Source organism: Halyomorpha halys, unplaced genomic scaffold (assembly GCF_000696795.3).
Source record: "Halyomorpha halys isolate HHAL.00 unplaced genomic scaffold, Hhal_1.1 Scaffold802.1, whole genome shotgun sequence".
NCBI classification, from domain to species: Eukaryota; Metazoa; Arthropoda; class Insecta; order Hemiptera; family Pentatomidae; genus Halyomorpha; species Halyomorpha halys.
In genome coordinates, this window is record NW_027106006.1 from 65,500 (window position 1) to 74,387 (window position 8,888).

An 8,888-nucleotide genomic window follows, 5' to 3' on the forward strand; every position below is an offset into this window, starting at 1 on the left:
TTTTTACAATTTCAAGTTCTATCGGGCTTAAAAAAACACCCTATATATTTTTAAAACTGCTTCCGACTTCTGGAACTGATTCGTATGTTAGGTATCTAATAAATAATTATTTGTATATAAATGTTTTCATAATCGATTATCTAAATTAGTTCACGTTATTATTGACCATTGTAGAGGAGACCATAAAAAGGCGACTATTGTCGAGTAGTACCCGCATGAGATGGACCCCACATCCCTGACTCCTTTGTTTACACCGCCGATCTGCCGCCTGTTAGTACTCAGTAGATCGCAATATTCACACACTCTATGGGAAACAGCGATCAACCGATGTCCCTATGAAGTCATCAGGGCCATTGGATGATAGACGAACACTATAATAGTAATAATGTTATATCGATTCTTTGCTTCTTGGATCTTAGCACAGCCTAAAAAAAAGTGTTTATTTTATTTTGGAATTGGGCCTGCTACAATGATAGTACCGTATATATTTTTTTCTATGTAATTAATCAACTTTTATAGGTCTGGCGAGTCGTTCTATATAACTGAGTCTAAAAAATAATCTTATCGAGCTTCAATATGTTAAGACTCTTTCCGTTAGGGTTCTAATTTGTTCATCTTTAGTAATTGCATTTGTTAGTCTTCTGATTTTGGTAATTTATTCCAGTTTCCCGATGGAGGTTTGTTAAAATATTGATGTTGGGATTACGGGTTCTAAAATATGTTGAATATAGGTAGTTGGATTCGGTAAACTTTGTAGCTTGAGTTTTAAAGGTAATTTTGTAAATAGGTTGATTTTGTTAACATTTTTTTTGTTCTTATTTATGTTTCTCGTAATGTGGTTTATGACGTTCCTATAATTTTTTCTTTTAATAGTAGGGGTCGAAATATTTTCCTTTATAATTTGGTTTTTGGTATTTTTTCTGTAGTTGATTATAATGATTTCATCACATAATCTTTGCATAATGTATGTGACATTGTTTTTAAGTATGTCTTCGATACCTTCGAGTCTATCGAATTTTATATGATACAATAAAATCTGTTAAAGAACAGTAGACATCATTGACTACGTGATGAGATATTTTTCTGCAGAGCCATAGCTAATAGTACAAGAGCCGGGAAGAATAAAAGGCAGTTTATTTCACCCCAATTTTTAATTACTTTAATGAAAACTATGTATAATTACTAGTCAAAACTGATGAGTCCACCAAGTATAGGTAAGAGGAATAAAAAATGGCTGCTGTTACAAAACCTTAAAAAATATTAATTTTTAATTCGGAGCTCTACATCTTAAAAACTACCGACAATACTAGAAAATTTAAAAGAACATTATTTAAAGGAAAGTAAATTTTCTGAAATATTAGTTCTAATAGAGCAATTTACGTCCAATAGTACTCGAGATATACCTTTTTAAAAAGCGACATTTCTTAAAAATCTACTGAAAGATTAGAAGTTAGTTAATTTATTTTGAGACATTTATATTTCAGGAACTATGTGACGTATAGATGTCTATTAGCACTCAAATTAAAGCTAGTTTAACGTACTATAATGTAGTTTATGACCTTTACCTTCGTAGGAATAATAGTTTTCACATTATGGGCTAAAATAAGTTGATTTATAGTTGTTCGGACAATAAGTTTGAGTTTTGAAAAACGTTATTTCAAAAACCATAAGACGTATAGATGTCTGCCAGCACTCAAATTAAAGCTGGTTAAATTTACTATAACATAGTTTATAATGTTTATCTTTGTAGGAGTAGTAGTTTTTATATTTGACAAAATATATTCACAAACTGTAAATTTATAGTTGTTCGTATAAAATGTTTGATTTTTGAAAAAATATATCTCTAGATCCATTAGACGCACATATGTCTGCCAGCACTCAAAATAAAGGAAATTTAACTTGCTATAAAATAGTTTCTGAAACTTATCTTCGTAGGGGTAATAGTTTTTATGATATTAACATATTAATACAAATTTGGCAAATGAAAATTTGTTCGAACAACTACAAATTATATTTATTTAACCAAATATCATGAAAACTACTACTTCTACGACAATAAACTTAAACTACTTCATAGATCATTAAACTAGCTTTAATTTGAGTACTAACAGACATCTGTATGTCAAATGGTTTTGGAGATCTAGATTTTTCAAAATAAATTCACTAACTACTGATCTTTCACTATGTTCTGTACAACATTTATATGAAATATTGCTTTTTAAAAAGCTATATCTAGAGAACTATTGGACATAAATAGCTCTTTTAGGGGTAATATTTCAGCAAATTTACTCTACTTTAAATGATGTTGTCATAGATTTTCTATTGTTTTTGGTAGTTTTTAAGATGAAAAATTAATTATTTTTAACGGTTTTAAAAAGCCGCTATTTTTTATTCCTCCTACCTATACTTGGCTGACCCATCAATTTTGACTAGTAATTATACATAGGTTTCATTAAAGTAATCAAAAATTGGGGTGAAATAACTGACTTTTTTCTCCTCTTGGGCTCTAGTACTATAAGCGGTGGTGAGATGTGCCCCCAGACAAAAGCGCAGGTACAAAGAGGACACAAAACTAACCATGCAAAATCTCTCTTCTTCTCACAATTTACCAAGCCACAGCTCCAGGTTTAGCTTTTGTTTGATAATAACAGTGTTTTTTTATTAGAACAATAAACAATATAACAGAAATTATAAAAAATTGTTCAGATGCCTACTGGTTGTATTGCTAGAATGAATAAAGATTACAATAGAATATTCTGGTCCACTAAAAGCTGATGTCTTATATGTAGCTTTTCTGAATGGCGTTTTTAACCTCTGAGGAATCACTTTAGCAGACTTATTCCTCCTCACAGAATCACCACCCTAATAGGCAGTGAGTAATAATATGCATTAGTGGATACAAATATTTTAACTTTACTTTTGAATTGGATATTTGTGATATTATTAGATAGCCCCCTTCGGATCTCACCTCTTCACCTAACCTACTGGGGCACAACGCAGGACGAATACTCCTTGACTGCCTCTGTCCTTTTGCCATAATGTACAGAGAATACCTGTAGAACTGCCTATCCTTTCTAATACCTTACGGAGAGTAGTATCCGTAACTGCAAGGAACTAAATTGAATACCTTTAGGACTTGCTATCCCATACATGGTAGTAAGCTAATACCTTATTGAGAGGTATTAGGTGTTACAGAGTGGAGTTTCCGTTCTGCGACGATTTACAGCACTACTCATAAAACTCGTTAATACTTCCATCAATTCACCTGCCATCTGGCTTACCTTACCTAATAGAACATGCATTTCGAGGTCTTCTAATGTTATGGTACTTCACCTCTTAAACTGTTGCCAGGACTAACAAAACTATACACAGTTCCTTAACAACCTAAAATTGAATCATCTGAGTAAACGCCAGTGATCAAGGATGTATTACAAAGATAGTACTGTAATTTTTTTGTTATCTACAGGAGTTCCTCTATAGGTTGTCCCAAAGTTCACCTTATATTATAGGTTTAAAATAAATTTTTAAAAAAAGTTTTTTAGTTGTGCCGCCACTGTCAAAGTAAAGCAATGACATCTCTACATTTACATTTTTGACCCTATCTGAATATGTTTACAATTTGAAATCAAATACATAACTACAAATTTATATATATACTTATTGTTTTATAATGAATAAATTGTTGAAACTACTGTTGGAGATAATGAGACTGATATCCTAATCAGTCCCCTCTAACAAGACATCACCTAAAAAGTAATGCTATTTAATTAATACTTCAGATGCATTTACATTTATGGTTACAATAAATGACCTCCAGAAACATTTCTTTCTGATAAACATTAAAGATTAATTATATAGCAATATTTTACTAATGGTCCATTTACAAGAAACACTTTAATGATCATTGTCAAGGATATCCAAGACTAAACTTGTTTGAATTAAACACATGAAAAAAGTTTTTATCTATTCCACTCTTAATTAATAGCTAACTAAAAGTATTTCATTAAATTTTATATTTTGTTAGAAGACAAAGTATAAAAGATGTTAGGCATTTCAAAATAGGTATCAGAACACAAAAAGAAATCATTTCAAGGGTCCTGAAATGTAGAAGCACTGAAGTTCTAAACTAGATAACGGAAACCACTTTTGCTCTATGCCATTCTTCACTTATCAGAACAATCCTTACATAAAAATGTTGTACTCTTTACTAGATTCAAAACAATGAAATACAACACAATTAATGGTAGCAACAAAATGAAAGTGTATGTAACATAAAAATTTATTGAGCAGAGAAGGGAGAGAGGGGAAGCGGTCAGCAAAAAAGACAAATAAACAGAGAATTATTTATTCATGCCGATGTTTAGACCTGAGTATCAGGTTGAATCCTCGAATGAAAATTTACCACATACAGCTACCCAACCCATAATTTTATTTTCAAAATAAAAATTAAATGAATTATAATTGAAACTTAAGGTGTGAATAAAGTATGTTTTTCATTCACATTAAACATTAAGGAGCAGGTCATGAGGCAACCTTAAAAACATTACCCTCCAAATGGCTTCGCCTTAATCCAGTAAAGCTTTACAGTTTCCATGCCCATTAACCTTGCTCTTCAAAATACGAATATCTTCACTAACAAATACACACTGGTATACCTAGCATGGTATAACTATAGACAGCTAATAGGCTATAAAAGTTAAAATAAAAAACTACCATAAAAGTTTATTTAATACAATTAATATATAATATAAATATCACATTGCCACTATATACTACTGTATTTAATAACAATCAAATCAGACAACATAAACCAATTACATTAACAGCAGCATTTATTTATATAATTATTTAACTATATAAATCTATAATATATAAAACATGTTTGCAGCAAATGCAATGCATAAATAAATATTTGAAATAGAATACATAAGATATTTTGTAGAAATTTATCTAAAAATAATAATTTATAAACAAAAATATGGACAATTGATAAATTGTAAGTTCCAAGTACATTGTTGTAACATACTATAAAATTGTATTAATTTATAAACATCAAGTTTAATAATTAAAGTTAATACGAAACATGGTACATCACTGATTAACAAAAAAATTATGCTTGCATAAAAAGAGAAAAAATATGGACTAAAAGCATATTACAACAATAAGTGTAACAAATAGTCATGTTTAACATTCTTAATAATCCCCGATACCAATAAACAATAATCAATAATTTATCAATCTAATAATTTCTTTTGATTATTTATCATATACATGGAAACATAAAATAAAAAAAAAAATTGAGAGAAAGAACCAAAGTTTAAATTTCATCCAATGTATTTTTCCAACTTCAAAAGTTCATGAATACCTATATTTACATCAGTCCATTATGATTCAAAACTTTTTCTTTTTTACTTTATACAAGGACCGAAAAGCCTGAAACCACTTTTTCTGAAGCTTATTTGAGTTTGTTTCTCTGAAGGCCACAAAAAGGAATTTAAGGATTGTGTGGATCATTTAATTTTTCCATGTAACCTGAAAATATTATTATAAAAAGTTTTTCTCATAAACTTTTATTTTATTTTAGATAAACTGCTTTGAGTTTTTAGTGCTAATGAAGCTTTCTGAGCTTTTTTACTTGCCCTCAAGAGAACTGAACATGAACATATACAGAGTAGAGCTAAGGTTAGTTCTTCCGAACAGGGCAGAAGCTTGGAAACACTCATAAGATCTTGGAATCGAACAATATACTGATTCTCACCTATAAACTTTGGATTACAAAATTATGCGAAAAATCTGTTGTCCCTTAATTGACAAGCTATTAGGACTGTTAAAATAAGACATAACAAAGAATTTAAATGGGGATTGCCCATAATACCATTGTAATAGCAGTAACCAGGAAGCTAGGGCCATGACCATAATTGCTGAGGACAGCATTGAAGTAGCTAATAACACCAACTTCCAGAAATAGTCCATCCAATCCATTTGGAACACCAAATCCATCCACGGCTTCTATAAAAGGATTTTACGTTACGTTGACCATGGAGGAAGAGCTTCATTGGGATGACAATGAATCTTCAGTGAGTGAATTATTGGATGAAAAGAAATCATTTTTCAAAGCCTTTATAACATGTCACAAGCCTTTTCTGTTAAATTCCTACTTTATAAATAAGTGATTCCAAGCAGGAATTTTTAGGTGCATCAGGTTACATTAAAAAAAAAAACTAGATGCATAGATAAAACAATGCTTTTGACAGAGGAAATGAGCAAGGCATTAACCATTAATATTTCAGTAAGACATTGTATATTCATAAAATGGTTAAAAAAAGAGTTAACATGAATAAAAAAAATACTAATAAGAACTAAGTTAACCAATATGTAGCTTACAGAAATAAAGAACTTCAGTAATTTTAAAGAAACCATCTGTCAACCTCTTTTTTTTTTAGATTAATCATTCACAGTATGGCACTTATAATGACTATTGCTTATAAAAAAAAGTATAACTAATTGGTTTTCATATTTCTTACTAACAGAAATTAATACCTGAATATAAATCATCAAATATAAAACAATAAGAAAAATTCAATTTTTATCTTAATTTTTCTTTTTAATCTATCTTAAATCAAAACATTATTACAATAAAAATATTATTATTCCTAGTTGCATATATTATTAATCAAAATAATCTGACAAGAATAATATTTACTTCACGTAAAATAAATACCTATAATGATACTTATCTCTACTAATTAATAGTACGTAATCCCCAGTTGTTTAACTAAATCTATTAATAGAGCAATAAACAATATCAATATAAATCTATCATGTCTGATACTTTACCACTCACCAAGTTTCTGGAAATATTTATAATTATGCCTAGTGCTCTTCTTTTAATCCAAAAAAAAAATAATAATAATAAATCAATGAAACATGAAAAGAATTAAGTGCTCATTAATTTAGACTAGAATGGGAGAAAACATTTTTGTCTGTAGATGAAAGTGAGCTAAAAATATTTGAATTTTTATAAATTCTTTACTTGGGTAACATCAATTTTTTTTTTCTAAGAAGTCAAATTCACTTCCTAAGGCTGAAGAATCATAACTGGTCTCATTCAAAAAAGGTAAGATAAAAATTATAATTTAACAGCATTCATTCATATTTGAATGTAATTCCATTCACAAAATACACAGAACAAATACCTCGCATTATTTCATACAGTACCTTAAATAAAAAACAATTAATATTCACAACCCTGACTAGATCTATATTGTGTCATTTTTTTACCTTTTTTATTTTGTTAGCAAATGTGATTTAAAACTGCGTATTTAACAGATATATAAATTTAATAAATGTTAAAAATCAAGTATGAAAATAGCTTATTTAAAAGTAAAAAAGTTTTTAACATAGCTAAAATGAACACGGCTACATATTTATGACTGCTACTTAATCTTTAGAAATAGGAATGTGTTTATACACAACTAAGGTTTCTTTACAGGTTTAATATAGCTATTATGTAATGAACACATAATTTAGATTTCAACTATTTCAGGTCTTGCAGCGAGCATGAGTTTTTGAACCTGCATTAGGGCCAACTGAAAATGAAAAAAAAAAAAGTTGTAGTAATTAAAAAATTCGAACACATACTTATTTGTACAGAGAAATATCTTTAAAATAAATGGAGCCTATATGGTAGATTTTTTAATTCTGGGTACTATACATATAATATATTCAATTGTAAGAAGTCTGGGGAGGGGAAAGTGTCAATAAAGGTACAAAATAGTAAAAAAAAATTTAATGTTAACCAACGTTTTATCCCACTTTGCTGGGCTTCGTCAGGGCTAAATGAAAGCAAGATACAAACAATGTAAGATGTGACAAGAAAATCAGAATACATATACAAAGAGAGTAAAAAATTATACAAAAATATTTTTATATATTTTTAAATACAAATAAATTCTGGATCTTACATTGTTTGTATCTTGTTTTCATTTAGCCCTGGCGAAACGTTGGTTAACATTAAATTTTTTTTTTACTATTTTGTACCTTTTTTGAACACCAACCGTACTTTTCCTACAATCTACTTCATACAGTTAACTACCTTCTTCCAATATAATATATTCAAGTAGAAGGGAGTCCCTTAAAGTTATTAACTAGATTTTAAACTAATGCCTGAATAATTAATAATGATTAATCAATTGACACACTTTAATCAATTGATTTGTCTAGGTGATCAAGCCCATATTCAGTTTCACATGAATGTTTTTTCATTCATTAACTGTTTTTCCTCATTTACATTGTAACAAAACAAGATCAATTGAAATCTGATGATATCCATGTATCTCTTTTTATTTAAAATTAATAATATTTTTGAGTGTTCGATTTTTTAAAAGCACATTTTTTGTATTTTTATAACTATATTTATGCATAACTTCTTTACTGAAAAATAGATTACATATATCTTCCCTCCCCCACCTTTGATGTCTCCTTAGTTAGTTAATTATCCCCCAATATTAAAACCATAGAATGTCACAGTCATTAATCATGTATTCTAGCCAGTTTTTGATAGTTTGCTTGTTTATTGTTGCTTGAAGGCGTAAAGCCATATGGCCATCAACACCTATGGCATGCTAACAGTTTTGTAAAAATTAATAATAAATTTTTTTTTTTTTTTACTATATTAAGTTTATTCACAACTGTAAAAGTATTTTTACAACCAGCGAATGAGATGTAGAGAGAGAGAGAGAGAAAAAAAAAAAGAAAAAAAAAAAGAAAAAAAAAAAAAAAAAAAGTCATGAAGGCATGAAGGTTAAGGTCATCCAATGATGCCTCTCCATTAAAATTGAAATTTAAAAATCAATTTAAGAGGTCCCTATTCCAGCTCCTTCGTAAAC

At 29.0% G+C, this 8,888-nt stretch overlaps 1 protein-coding gene across 1 annotated transcript in view; it reads right to left on the minus strand.

The window, feature by feature from the left end:
* Positions 1-7,476: 7,476 nt before the first annotated feature.
* The window catches only part of LOC106686270 (ADP-dependent glucokinase), a 15,408-nt gene continuing 13,996 nt past the window's right edge, over positions 7,477-8,888 (minus strand). The window contains exon 9 of the mRNA XM_014429464.3: positions 7,477-7,589. The gene's annotated coding sequence lies outside the window, so the exon portion shown is untranslated. The remainder of the gene's footprint in view (positions 7,590-8,888) is intronic.